General features: G+C 40.7%; 1 protein-coding gene across 9 annotated transcripts in view; it reads right to left on the bottom strand.

The window, feature by feature from the left end:
• The window catches only part of ZRANB3 (zinc finger RANBP2-type containing 3), a 262,135-nt gene extending 261,440 nt beyond the window's left edge, over nt 1-695 (bottom strand). For 4 of the 9 annotated variants that reach the window (XM_082397846.1, XM_082397835.1, XM_082397837.1 and 1 more), the window contains exon 1: nt 45-640. The gene's annotated coding sequence lies outside the window, so the exon portion shown is untranslated. The other 5 variants (XM_082397844.1, XM_082397842.1, XM_082397841.1 and 2 more) reach the window with 4 other exon arrangements.
• Nucleotides 696-15,511: the final 14,816 nt, after the last annotated feature.

Raw genomic sequence — 15,511 nt, 5'->3', positions numbered from 1 at the left:
GAAACTACCAACTTGCCCGCCACGCCACTCCCAGACGGCCACACCTGGTGTATTCGCTGCAGAATCTCCAACTCCCGCCACAGGTTTGGCCTGTGTCCGCCGCAAAGCGGAAGTCACTTCAAAGGGACAAACTGAAAGTAAGAGAGTGTAAATATCAGGAATCTAAAACTCCTACGGCGTTCTTAGAAAACTCTTCCTCGACTACCTTTCGCTTCTAATCCTTCTCTCTTCTGCTAGGTTGGTGAAAAGGCTTCACCACAGCCCTGCGACTAGTTCCCCGCCCCAAACTCCAGATCATTCAAAAGTTTGTCCTTTCTCATTGGCCAATGAGGCGGCGTGGGTACCTCCCAGGAACTACAATTCCCGTCAGGCCTCGCGGGAAACAAACGGAGGAGATGAAATGGGCGGTGGCAAAGCACGTTGGGAACTGTAGTCGGCTGCAAGCCGAAGAGAGCAATCACCCCGCCTTTCCTCGGTGAGGCTGGAGAACCAGGTGTTCGGCTTAGAGCCTGTTACCGCTGAGGGGAGGAGCGAAGTCCTGAAGCAGCATTCCCCACTTCCCACCACATGGAGGACGAAATTTTTCCTTTACTCCTATAAAGCAATATAAATACTCCTTGAGAAAATCTGGTTGTCTTTCCAATACCTTCAGGTCAGTAAAAACTTCCAGAACTCCCCCACCTCGGGCTCCGACTCGTGGGAAAAGGTGGCTCTTTTACAAGTGGGCAAAATGGCTGTCCTCTGAGGTTTATCATTGGTTGTCCTTTGCGTCCTTCAAGGGCGGATACTTACAGCCGATTGGCTCTTTTTCCCTTGTGGGTGGAGAAAGACTTGGCTCGGCTCTCCCGCGGCCCGGGAGGAGATGAAGGGGTGGAGAGAAGGCAGTTTGTTCAGGCGTGATTGGATGATCCTCATGTCACTCCGAGGATGTACAACCTATGATTTGTATACTGCCCCTCAAAGAGAACGAAGAGGCGGGGCTAGTGCGTGGTGGGAAGGGGCGGGATTTTGCCAGCCGCGGCTGCCGCTGGAGCCGGTGTCCGGGCTGGTGATGGGGTTAATTCCCTTTCGTAAGACTCTTACTTGCACCCACCCAGCCCCGCCGTCGCCCCGCCGCGCCGCGCTCCAGCCGCCTCCTCCTCCTCCTCCTCCTCAGTAACGCGGGTAAGAGATGCCCTCCCCTCCCCCCTCCAGCTCCCCGGGAATAACGCGCTTCGCTCCCCTCCCCCGCCCGCCAACCGGTAGCGCTAACGGAGAAGGAGGCAGGCAGGGGAGATGTGGTGTGTGCGAAGGTGGCCTTCCCCGCCGAGCGGTCGGCGCCCCAGCCAGGGCCCCGCCGAGGTGCTGCTGCTGCCAGCCTCGCCGGGAGGTCGGGTTCTGAGGGAGCCCCGGCTCGCCTGGCCCGCCGCTGCGGCTGTGGCTGCATCTGCATCCAGTACCTTGTGCCCACCGCCCCCACCCGGGGGCCATGTGAAAAGCAAACCCCTCGAGGCCTAGCGGAGGAGGCAGGGGAAAGGTTCCCAAGTCCCTGCCGTGGCTGCTGCTGCTTGCTTTTTTTTGCAGCCCTAGGGACTCGGGAACCAGCCACAGCAGGCCTGCCCGGAGCGGGTGCCGTGCGTGGCTCTGCTCTCCCGTGTGGCTGGCGCCGGTGCCCCAGGCTCCCCGGCCCACGCCACGGCCGCCACCCCCGGCCTTGCACCCCGAGAATTTTTAGAAAGGAAGTAAGGCATTCCGACCGGTTGGTGAAATGTTAGGTGGTGCGTTTTGCGTGTGGTACCAGAAAAAGCACAATGGGAATATTAGAAAGTTGAATGACTGTCAGTGCCACGGACCTCGGGGATCAGTTTTACACACATTATGGGTGAGCCTTAGGCTCTGCCCCCCAGATTCCTGTGTGTTTGAAGTTTTTCGTCGCTCTCTTTTTTTGTTGCTAGGTGCAGAGGAGAGTGCTTCTGTTCTTTGAGCTTGCTCTTATGCAGAAACAAACTGTTGAGGCCATCAGGTCCCGCGTGTAATTGGGGTAGCAAGTCAACTAAGTAAAAGACAAAGAGAGCCTAGTAAATAGCAGATGATTTTTCTAATATGATTTTCCTGAAAAAAAAAAGTGTTCGTATATATATATGTGTATATTTGTATATATGTATATGCATGTATGTATATATCTCTCTGAGGTTATGGTTTGCCTAATTGTAATTCTGAAGAAACCCTCTGCTTTTAGCCTAAATGTCTATGATTACAAGAACTTTTGAATAATGAAAAGATGGTTAAAGTCATTCTGGCAGCCCACCTACTTGTAATATTTGAAACAGTAAAATCTGTGTAATATTTAACATAGTAGGATACCAGTGTGACTAGGTTAATTGGACACACCCTAGCTTAACAAAATTTGACATATTTGGCCGTATTTGAGAGGGAATGCTAACAAAATTTGGCATATTTGGCCATATTTGAGAGGGAATGCTTCTTCCTCATGCGTTGATTGAGTGCTCATCTTTTCAGTCCTTGCTTCTTTGTGGGGGGGTGAATATGTTCTTAAATAATGGATTCTATAATTTGTTTTAGACATGTCTGTAATCAGAGGTAAAACCCCGGGCCCAGTCCTGAGGCTTACTTGTTACCAGAATAAACTTGGGTTCTGAAGAAATATCTGAGTTTTGACTAAGTATTGGACCATTTCTTCAGGGTCTGAGAAGACTATAATGGCTTAATGATCTTCCATATTCCATAACTAATATACCTAGAGAATTGACATAGATCCACAGATTCAGGACCTGAAAGAAATTTGGGTGGTGTGTTAGAATTAAAAAATGAAACCCTGAGTATAACACTGAAGGGTAAGTCCCCTCAGCTCCCCACAAAAAGTACCCATAGCATACATTACTCAGCATAGCATTTTCTAAAACTTGTTGGGTAATTGATAAATTACTATAATGCTTTCAGATCTCATGTGCCTTATGTACAGAAAGGGCTGATGAAAATGTAGGAGGCTTCTGTATTCTCTTATTAGCTGCAGGACCCCTCTATGAGCCTCAGTTCAGTTTCCTCATCTGTAAAATGGGGGTGGTTATGCTTAACTCACGGAGTTGTGAGGATTAGAGATGAAGTATGTAAAGCCTCTCACATTGTGCCTAACACATAGTATGTATCAATATGTTAAATATTAACTATTGTTATTTTCACACATTAAGAGAATGAGTTTGTTTCTCAAATGCACACGGTATCGTTGGAGCCTCAGAACATGTTCTGTTAGTGAGGAGTACTGTGGGGATTTTCGTTTATGTTATGACTTTAAGTGCAGTTTGTAATTAGCCATTTTCAAAGGGAAAGGTTTGTGGGAAATTGGTCATCAGGTACAAAAGAGTCATTTATTTTACAGGAGATTTTTTTTAAATAATGTTTTGGAAACATCTAGTCTTTGTTGTTTTATTTATTTTTATTATTATTATTATTATTATTTGGCTGCGTTGGGTCTTTGTTGCTGCGCACATGCTTCCTCTAGTTGCATCGAGCCAGGGCTACTCTTCATTGCTGTGCACGGGCTTCTCATTGTGGTGGCTTCTCTTGTTGCGTAGCACGGACTCTAGGCGCACAGGCTTCAGTAGTTGTGGCTTGTGGGCTCTAGAGTGCAGGCTCAGTAGTTGTGGCTTGCGGGCTCTAGAATGCAGGCTCAGTAGTTGTGGCTCGTGGGCTCTAGGGTGCAGGCTCAGTAGTTGTGGCGCACGGGCTGAGTTGCTCCGTTTCATGTGGGATCTTCCCGGACCAGGGCTCAAACCTGTGTCCCCTGCATTGGCAGGCAGATTCTTAACCACTGCGCCACCAGGGAAGTCCCTATAGGAGATTTTTTTATTTTGCAGTAAAATGCAGGTGTTTGTTGACTATTTCAAATGGATTATCTGGAATAAAAGTATGTGGTAAATTATTTTAGTGATAAATCATTATAATATCTTTTAAATTTTATTTAGCTGATGTTTCAAGATCAAGTTTATATAGTTGCTATCCACATTCATTGTGCTACCAGGGGCAAGCAACTGTTGAACTCTTTACAGTGTTAAGATTAAGCAAGTTGTTTGAATTCGTTCTGGCCATAGGCTGACTACTGTTTTGTTGCTGTTTCTAATTCTCATTATTTATCAGTTCCTAAGTGTTTCTTTTCTGTGGTACAACATGCCAGACACACTGTTCCTTTCTCCTCCCAGGCACTTTTGAAAACGTACTGGGTCTTCACACGTGATAGTGTCCTTGGAGTTTGTACAGTGAGACAAATTTAAAGTTAGCCTGAAAACAGTTTTATTATGAAGCCTTTTGACAGTAATTCCAGGTCAGGGTTCAAGGCAGCTACACCTTATGCTGAATAGCGAGCTGAAGTATATAATGTTATGGTGGACCTCCGAAGTTACTGAACCCAGTACAGTTGGATGCTCCTTCGAGGGACATTAAATGGCAGCAGCGTAGAAAATTTTGTAAATTGAAATACACTTTTTCAAATATTATGCAGAAGACAAGAATTGCCGAGTAATGAAGGAGATGTTCTTGTACTGGCACTATAGAATACATAATTATACCCGTTTGAGTTAATGTTAAGTTTTGTGGGTTTTTTTAATAAATATATTTATTTTTATTTATTTTATTTTTGGCTGCATTGGGTCTCTGTTGCCGCGCACGGGCTTTCTCTAGTTGCAGCGAGCGGGGGCTACTCTTCGTTGTGGTGCGCAGGCTTCTCATTGCGGTGGCTTCTCTTGTTGCAGAGTACGGGCTCTAGGCACGTGGGCTTCAGTAGTTGTAGCACGTAAGCTTCAGTAGTTGTGGCTTGCGGGCTTTAGAGCGCAGGCTCAGTAGTTGTGGCGCACGGGCTTAGTTGCTCCGCAGCATGTGGGATCTTCCCAGACCCGGAATCGAACCCGTGTCCCCTGCATTGGCAGGCGGATTCTTAACCACTGTGCCACCAGGGAAGTCCCTAATGTTAAGTTTTAATTTCTTAGAAATAAAGAAGCACTGAGAGTTGATAACAGTTTTATTTTTTCCATTCTTGAAAATGTTACAATAATAAATCCTTAAGACTGATAGGTTTACATTATATTGCTGCTATTTGCATTAGAAAATCTCACTATTAACACTTTCATGATCTGTTGTAAATATGTTGGGCAGTCTGTATGTCAAAGAGGTGTGGTTCCAAATGGTAGTGAACTTTTCAGATAGCACTTGCTGCTCCAAACCACAGAATCAGTACACTATCTTTTCAGTCATATCTACATACAGTGATGATAACTTACTACTTATAACTTAAGATGAATAAACTAAGACGGTCATCATAAAGAGAAGGGAGCGTGTCAGTTTTTTCTCGGTATAATAGTAGTCTTTTTCTAAAGGAGTAAAATAATTTTCCCACTTAATCCCTGTGAATTCTGATAATGCTTACTAGTAATACAGATATGGGCAAAGAGTCAAATCATATAATCAAACAATTTTATTAAGTTAACTTTGCTTTCCAAATAAGGATATGTTATATAATAACAGATTTGCTTATACCTGATAAGTATGTGTATTTTTCTAGGATTTAATTTAATCGTTATTGGCTGATGGTTGAAATAAGAGATGAGTTATTTAATCCTGGCTCAAAACTAGTTCTCTACCTTATTTTCCTGCAATTTGGTTTTTTATTCCCAGATTTTATCCTTTATTATTTTGCCTCTTCTTACCTTTTTAGTTTCCACACATACCTATTAACTTGAAATTTTTTCCTATGAGTTTTGAAAGCCTACACTTTATGATTTTTGTTATTCTCTTTGTCATCTGAGTTGTAGATTTGCGACTTTTTTCTTAATTTCTACCTGTAAGCTTACTTCAAGCAAACTGTGACGTTTTTGAGCCTTCTTATTTCATAAATACTAGACCACGTAACATGTTTAAATGATTGTTCTTGTAGCCTGCTTGACTAAAGTTTTCATCTACAACTCCCTAAAGCTACTTTCTCTCCAAAAGAAATTAAGTATGGAACATAAACTACATTCATTTTTAACTCTTGACCTTTGTTCTTAAAAGTCAATAATTTGATATTGTCTTGTCTTAAGAGTTTAAAGTAAAATAATTTGACTTCTCCCAACTTTAGCTTGATCAGTGACAGATATAATTTACTTTTGTGGTCTACTTGTGCAATTAACTTCACTAATCTGCCTTCTACATGAAAGAAGTTCCATACTGGTATAAAATATCACCTTACAGTCTGAGTTAGAAGTTTAACTAACTGCAGATTCACTTTGTTGTCTTGACCCTCACTGGGGAGGGCAGCTATGGGATTTAAAGGTTTTTTTTTCTTTAAGTTTTCATGTTGTGGGGGGAAAAAAATCTGTACGTCTATGCAAAGCAATGGCTTAAATGAGCATAAGGCCTTCATGTTAAAAGTCCTCTTGGGGAAGCAGCTTATTACAGAAGTTCTGTGTTTAAAAATAAGTATCTTTTTACTGGAAACAACCCAAATACCCCTCAATGACTGATGGTTAAACAACATATGCTATATCCATACCGTGGAATACTATGCAGCAATATAAAGGAACAAACCATAGTATATAGCAGCTTGCATGGATCTTGAAGGAATTATGCCAAGTGAAAAAAACAATCTTGATGTGGGACAACCACATGGTTCCATTTATATAACATTCTCAAAATGTCAAAATTAGAATGCAGATCCGTGGTTGCCAAGCATTGGGGATGGGGTGGGAGGATAAGGGTGGTTGTGACTGTAAAGGGTTAACATGAGGGATCTTTGAGATGATTGAACAGCTCTGTATCTTGATTGTGGTGGTGGTTATGTAAATCTATGTACATGTGATAAAATTACATAGAAACACACACACGAAGGAGTGCATGTAAAATTGGTAAAATCTGAATAAAATTGTGGATTATATCACTGTCAATACCTGGTTTTGATATTGAACTATACTCACACAGTCATCCCTTGTTATCCACTGGGAATTGGTTCCAGAACTCCCCTTGGATACCAAAATTCACAGGTGCTCAAGTCCCCTGTATAAAATGGCATAGTATTTGCATATAACCTACGCACATTTTCCCATATACTTTAAACCATATCTAGATTACTTACAATACCAAATGCTATGTAAGTCGTTGTATTGATAACTACAATGCAAATGCTACATAAATAGTTGCCAGTGCACGGCAAGTTCAAGTTTTGCTTTTTGGAACTTTCTGAAATTTTTCTCTTGAGTATTTTCAGTCTGTTGGTTGGATCCACAGATATGAAACCTGTGGATATGGAAGGCCAACTGTATAATGTTATCATTGGGGGAAACTGGATGAAGAGTACATGAGAGCTTGCTGTACTGTTTTTTACATTTCATGTGAACCTATAATTATTTTAAAATTATTAAGTCAATTACAGAAAAAAAATACCCTTTAGTTATATATATGTTCCTGTATAGTATTGGGAAAAAAGCATCTGTTTTTTTTTTGTTTTGTTTTGTTTAATTTATTTATTTATTTATTTATTTTTGGCTGTGTTGGGTCTTCCTTGCTGCGTGTGGGCTTTTTCTAGTTGTGTCGCGGGGGCTACTCTTCGTTGTGGTGTGCAGGCTTCTCATTGCGGTAGCTTCTGTTGTTGCAGAGCACAGGCTCTAGGCGCGTGGGCTTCAGTAGTCATGGCGCACGGGCTTAGTTGCTCTGCGGCATGTGGGATCTTCCTGGACCAGGGCTCGAACCTATGTCCGCTGCATTGGCAGGCAGATTCTTAACCACTGCGCCACCAGGGAAGTCCCAAAGCCTCTGTTTTTAAACAAATATTCTCTGCAAAATACCAGTCATACATTTCTTATTGTTCATGTACATTTGCATGCAATAGAAATACTTCTACGTCAAGCATACCCAACACGCAGTTTCCATTTTCATTTTATATGCCTTGTTTCCCCTAAATGCCAGATCATTCTTATTTTATTAGGGTTTGCTGCCTTTCACTTTACAAGCTTGCTTCATATGAACTAGAAGGAATCTGATATCAGTCATCTGTATTGTTCATTTTCCAGTTGCTAGAAAAGGATTTTGTCAACAGAAGCTGTACATTCATTATTCAACTAGATAATTGCATTTTAAGCAAATTGATCATCTGTAAGACAAAATAAAAGATTTTGTTCTCTTGTAAAGACAGCAAATGAGGTATAATTTGGGCGAAGAAAGTGATATTAGTGCTTGTTAAGTTACACTATGGTTATAATGCAACCATGAACCTTTTAATACAAAAGTATTAAATGTTTTAAAGCAATGTGGGAAGATTGTGAGGAGGTCAGAAGTAAAAGTTGTAGGCCACCAACTTGGGGAAGATACACTTCTGTGATACGGTTGATCTTGAACCATTTTGAATGAATTTTTATGTATGGTGTGAGGTAGGGGTACAAATTCATTCTTTTACATGCAGGTATCCTTTTTTTTTTATTTTATCTCCGCACCATTTGTTATTCTTTCTCCATTGAATTGTTTTAGCACCTTTGTTGACCATAAATGTAGAAGATTAGTTCTCAGTTTTCAATTCTATTCCATTTATTTATTTATTTATTTATTTATTTATTTATTTATTTTTAACATCTTTATTGGAGTATAATTGCTTTACAGTGGTGTGTTAGTTTCTGCTGTGTAACAAAGTGAATCAGCTATACATATACATACATCCCCATATCTCCTCCCTCTTGCATCTCCCTCCCACCGTCCCTATCCCACCCCTCTAGGTGGACACATATTCCATTGATTTATATGTCTGTCATTATGCCAGTAGTCCCACAATGCTTGATTATGTAACTTTGTAAAAAAGTTTTGAAATTGGGACATGTGAGTCCTCTAACTTTGTTATTCTCTTCCAAGATTGCTTGGCTATTCTGGATCCTTTTTATTTCTATATGTAGTTTAAGATCAGCTTGCCAGTTTCTGCCAAGAAAGTAGCTTGGATTTTGATAGGGTTGTGTCAAATAGGTAGGTCAATTTGGCAATTTGGGGAGTATTGCCATTTTAACAATATTGAGAGGATTTCTTTAATATTTAGTGATTCATTTTTTGAAAAGTAATAAACTTATTGCTTGTTAACCTGAATACAGTTGAACCTCCATATCTGTTGGTTCCGCATACATGGATTCAACCAACAGTGAGTCGAAAAATAGTTTAAAAAAAAAAATTTTTTCCAGGAAGTTCCAAAAACAAAACAGCTCGCCGTGTTTGGGAGACTATTTATATAGCATTTATATTATGTTAACAACAATTTACATAGTATTTACATTGCATTAGGTATTATAAATAATCTAGAGATGATTTTAAAGTTTACCGGAGGATATATGAAGGTTATATGCAAGTACTGTGCCATTTTATATGAGGGACTTGAGCATTCATGGATTTTGGTATCCAAGGGGGATCCTAGAACCAACCCCCATGGATATTGAGGGATAACTGTATCATATTTTATGAAAAATATATTTTCAAAATAACATAACGAGAAGAATGGCATTGTCTTACATTTTTGCAGCTCTCCATAATGTCTGGTTTATAAGAAGATAGATGGGTTCTCATATATGTTTTTGCATTCACTCTAATATGATATGTGGTTTTGGTAAAAACATAAGACAATTTGGCCTCATACAGATACGTAGGGGAAAAGAGGAGGACCTCATCACCCTTTGAAAGCGTCTTGATGATCTGCAGTGGTCATTGGTCCATACTTGGAGAATAGCTTGTTCAGTGGAAAGAAATATGTTTGGAAACTCAGAAATTTGGTGAAAGTAACAAGTCTGTCACTTAACAGCTGATGTGATTTTTGAGCAACTTATTTAGCCTCTCAGTCTTTCTTCTTCTGTAAAATGAGGATAATGACATTCCTTTTAGGGTTTTTATAAGGAGGAAACAAGATCATGCCTGTAAAGTTTTGGGTATATAAAAACCACCAAAGAACTGAGGCTTGTCTTTTTTCATTTATATTTGTCCACCTCTATTCTACAGGATTAGCTAATTTTTTTCCACTGAAAGTGTACATACCACAGCGTGGTAACCTTCATGTAAATTTGGTTCATTGTATAGTATTTACTTAAAAGCTGAACTTTATTCAGACAATTTTCTACTGTCAGTCCTTTTAACTACATATTACGACAGCAAACAAGTAGAGAAGAGAAGAGCCAACAAAAAGGGTAAAGGAATTTCTCAGAAATGGGAGAGTAAGTTGATGTCCCCTTTAAGACCATTTGTTGCCTTACTGCAGTCCTGCTATTAACTTTTGGAAGAATGAAGGAAAATGCAAAAATTCTGCCTTAAATTAGAGAATGGTTCTTTAGCATGTATTTTCCCAGTTAAAATTAATAAAATTAAATTAAAATATAAATGATTCCAAATCCTCAGTGATTCTATAAATATTGAACCAAATTTCAGATAGACATTATTGCAGTTTTTTTACGAAGCAGGTTGAGAAACAGAATGAGGTGTAGGGTCCAATTTGGACAGGGTGGTCAGGAAGACCTCTTGACATTGGAACAAACACCAGACTGAAATGAGGGAACGAGTCATATGAGGGAAGAACAACATTCTGGGTAGGAGGAACAGAAAGTACAAAGGCCATGGCATGGGGGCATACTTGGATGGAGATGGAAATTACACTTGTTTACTGAAGTTCAGCAGTGTTCTCCCAAAGACAGGATTTAAAGGAACAAGTACACTAAGAACACTCTGGAGTGTGGCTCTGGGGCTCTCAACTATGCATATTTACTAGCTAAGTGAATCGTTTCCACTGTAGATCCTCTTAACCCCAAACGTACTGAATTTTAAGGGACATTTGCAAAGTCTAAACCCAAATCTTTAATCTCCACTTATCAAAGGTTTCTTGTCTTTTCAGTGCTAAACCAAGAGATGCGGTATTTTTTCTTACAATTACCTGCATTTACATAGACCAGTAGGTAAATTGTTGTTTTGGAATGTGAGAGGTCATCTGGTCCAACTTCAGTGGTTCTCAAGGATCAGTCCAGTGACAGTTACCTGCGCAACTTTTCATAAAGTTAGCTGCTTTTCCTTTCCTTTTTTCTTTCAGGGTGTATTAGAATGGGGAGATGGGTACATACCCGACTCATGCCTTTTTGAGCAAGCTCTTGTGGGGACCTTACATGACAGGAAAATCAAGCAGATAATCATGTAGCCTTTACTTGAACTATTCTAGTGACAGGACTGCATTCTTAAGGGACTTGTCTCTTCTATATGTCTATATGGTAGAGATAAATATGTATATATATTGGCGGGGGAGTGTAGGGAAGGACGGCATAGTCAGAGAAGAGGAGATCCAGCTGGTCCCAGACATAGTTGAAATGTTATCATAAAGGTGCATCAATATCAGTCACCTGTCCCTCTCCCCCTCCCTTCACACCCCCAGAGAACAGAAGTGTTGGTAGGGATGGGAGACTTCTGTTTCCCAGACCCAAGACCCTCCTGCTTGGCCCTGTTGTCTAAAATGAGAGAAATTGGAGGACTAATCCTGCAGATGTCCTCAGTAGGTGCTTCGCCCCTTTATACCCCCCGCCCCCGGCTGTTTAGCACCCTTCTTAGATTTGCTGGGTTATATTCCATATTGTTGTGGGCAGAGGAGCTACAGCTAGTCTTCAAAGCACGTTAGATCTTGTCAGAGAACCAGGCAACTAGACCATAATGGTATCTTTGTGATTTTAGATTTTGTTTTATTCAAGGTGGTATGACCATAGGAAATGAAAGTCTTGGTGGACAGTTTTAAAACCTATTTTTAGATCATTTTGATAACAGTCAAGTCGATTTGAAAAAAATGATGCTCAGATTTGAGTGTTTTTACTCAGGTAATATTGCCAACTTCTGTGTCTTTCAAAATCAAAAACATTTCATGTTTATTCAGTACACTCAACAGATTGTAAACTTTTGTTTTGTTGTGGGGTTTGTTTTTTTTTTTTTTACTGCAATAGAAAACTGAGAAGCTGAGCTATTGTAGAACTTGGTACATTTCTAAACTTAACTTTTTGGAAAGTTTATATATTTTTTAAACTTTAAAAAAAAATCAAAACAATGCATACACGAAAAAATCAAACAGTACAGTGGATCTGTAATTGATCATTATTCTCTTATCTACTGTTATTATCAGAATTGATGAGTCACTTGAAGAGAACTAGAATGTTCTTAGCATCAAAAGTCAAATGGATTCTTTTTTTTAATAGTTTTTTTAAAATTAATTTATTTAATTTATTCGTTTTTGGCTGCACTGGGTCTTCGTTGTTGCCCGCAGGCTTTCTCTAGCTGCAGCAAGCAGGGGCCTCTCTCCGCTGCGGTGCGCGGGCTTCTCATTGCAGTGGCTTCTCTTGTTGCGGAGCACAGGCTCTAGGTGCGCAGGCCTCAGTAGCTGTGGCTCACGGGCTCTAGAGCGCAGGCTCAGCATTTGTGGCTCACGGGCCTAGTTGCTCTGCGGTGTGTAGGATCTTCCCAGACCAGGGCTCGAACCTGTGTCCCCTGCATTGGCAGGCAGATTCCCAACCACTGTGCCACCAGGGAAGCCCAAATGGATTCTTTTTTAAGCTTCCATCAGTTCATCAAAATCCATGTCAATTTGTTTTGTTACACATTAGAAGCATGGATTTCCTGTTTTTTGGGTTTTTCTCAGTTTTCCTGGGGTTTCTAATTTTCTTTCTTTTTTTTCTGATTGACAAATAATAATGTACCATCAACATATTCTCAAAGTTATTCAATGTCTGTTTCATGGAGGCCTCTTTCCCTCAGAGATTTTCTCTTGGATTCTGTATCCTGCTCTCATCCTGGGACTTGCCTTCACTGCCCTCCTAGGTTGAATCAACTGTTCGCTGGATCCTGTGGATCCTTCCTCTCTCTTGATTTTTACACTGATTTTGCTTGATAGTAGCCTGAAGTATCTTCCTAAGAAAGATTGCTTAGGAAGTAAAGCTTTGGAGACCTTATATGCCTGAGGTCTCTATTCTGCTGTCATACCTGATAGGTAGTATGGAATGCTAAATTCAAAATCATTTTTCCCTTGCACTTAGACATAGCACTAGTGTCTTGTGGCATCTAGGTTGCTTTTCAGAGATATGCTGATGAAATTTTCCAAGCATACACAAATTTTTGGATGACTCAATTCTATAATTATTAACATTTTGTTCTATTAGCTTTATCCTCTATCAATCTATCTTATTTTTTGATGCATTTCAAAATACGTTGCAAGGATCAGAATACTTCAGTCCTGAACACTTTGGCTTGCATATAAGTAACTAGAATTCAGTATTTGGTTACATTTTTATAGGTAGATATGCATACAGAAAAATGCACAAATCACAAACATACCATTCAGTGAGTTTTTTACAAATGATATGCATCCGTGTCTATCAAGATATAGGACAGTATCATCACCCCACGAAACAAGAACCAAAAGTTCTGATTCTTTTCCACCATATGTTATATTTTCCTGTACTAGGACTTACATAAATGGAATTATACAATATGTATTCTTTTGTGTAAGGCTTCTTTCACTCAGCATGTTTTTCAGATTTATTCAAGTTGTTGCTTGTATGAATAGTTTCTTTTATACTAGAACAGTATTTTATTGAATAAATATATAGTTGGTGTGTCTGTTCTGTTGATGGCCACCTGTGTGCTGTTTCTGGTTTTTAGTCGTAAATGAAGCAACTCACAAGAGTATTTGAGAATAAGTTTTAAACCTTCAAATTAGAAATACATGCTGGGACTTCCCTGGTAGCGTAGTGGTTAAAAATCCGCCTGCCGATGCAGGGACATGGGTTCAAGCCCTGGTCCGGGAAGATCCCACATGCCGCGGAGCAACTAAGCCTGTGCGCCACAACTACTGAGCCTGCGCTCTGGAGCCCCGTGTGCTGCAATTACTGAAACCCACGTGCCGAAAGCCCGTGCTCTGCAACAAGAGAAGCCAGTGCAATGAGAAGCCCGCTCACTGCAACGAAGAGTAGCCCCCACTCACCGCAACTAGAGAAAGCCCGCGTGCAGCAACGAAGACCCAAGGCAGCCATAAATAAATAAATAAATAAATAAAAAGAAATACATACTAACATGCAATATACTGCACAGAAATACATTGGTTCATTTCTTCTTTATTTATTTATTTATTTGGCTGCATGAGGTCTTAGTTGCAGCATGCAGGATCTTTCGTTGCAGCACACGGACTTCTCCCTAGTTGTGGCAAGCGGGCTCCAGAGCACACGGGCTCAGTAGTTGCAGCATGCGGGCTTAGTTGTCCCCATGGTATGTGGGATCTTAGTTCCCCGACCAGGGATCAAACCCGAGGCCCCTGCATTGGAAGGCGGATTCTTAACGACTGGACCACCAGGGAAGTCCCGTTTCATTTCTTCTTTATTCCATTCTTTTCCTAACTCTTGAATTTTTGTTAATACAAAATTAAGTCATAACTTAGCTGAGAATATTGTCATACTTTATATGATTTCTTGCTGTCCTCAGTAATATAAAGAGCAGGTAGGAAGATTATTTAAAATCATCCTCTCTTTTAAAATTTTTTTATATTTTTGTTGAAACTTTAAAATTAACCTGTTTTTTCTAGTCCACTGATTGACTTTAGATAATTAGGTGTAATTAAGAGCGTCTTTCCTTAGAAGTTAGTACTTCAGCATATAAAGTCGTTGAATTTTAGAGATAGAAGTTTTTAAAGAATATGTTAGTCTGACATTGTATGTGAATCATCCTTGATCCAGAGAGGCATGACTTTTTCAGTTATGAATGCGTTTTGCTTGCTTTTTTTTTTTTTTTTTTTAATTTGGCTGCATTGGGTCTTCATTGTGGCATGTGGGATCTTTCGTTATGGCCCGCAGGCTTCTCTCTGGTTGTGGCGTGCGGGTTTTCTCTCTCTAGTTGTGGCGCGGGCTCCAGAGCGTGTGGACTCTGTAGTTTGTGGCACACGGGCTCTCTAGTTGAGGCATGCGAGCTCAGTAGTTGTGGCACGTGGGCTTAGTTGCCCCGTAACATGTGGGATCTTAGTTCCCCCGCCAGGGATTGAACCCGCGTCCCCTGCATTGGAAGGCGGATTCTTTACCACTGGACCACCAGGGAAATCCCCACTTGCTTTTTTAATAAAGATTATTACTTCTATTTGTTGTAATTTTGGAATGGCAGTTTAAACTTTAAAAAGAAATTTTTGTATGTATTTATTTATTTATTTATTTTTGGCTGCATTGGTTCTTCGTTGCTGCAAGTGGGCTTTTCTCTAGTTGCGGCAACTGGGGGCTACTCTTCACTGCAGTGTGCAGGCTTCTTATTGTGGTGGCTTCTCTTTGTTGTGGAGCACGGGCTCTAGGCACGTGAGCTTCAGTAGTTGTGGCACGCAGGCTCAGTAGTTGTGGCTCACAGGCTCTAGAGCACAGGCTCAGTAGTTGTGGCGCACGGGCTTAGATGCTCCGCGGCACGTGGGATCTTCCTGGACCAGGGCTCGAACCCGTGTCCCCTGCATTGGCAGGTGGATTCTTAATCACTGTGCCACCAG

The sequence above is a fragment of the Balaenoptera borealis genome, assembly GCF_965194805.1.
Source record: "Balaenoptera borealis genome assembly, chromosome: 6".
Classification (NCBI taxonomy): domain Eukaryota; kingdom Metazoa; phylum Chordata; class Mammalia; order Artiodactyla; family Balaenopteridae; genus Balaenoptera; species Balaenoptera borealis.
This window is presented reverse-complemented; position numbering and strand designations above follow the sequence as displayed.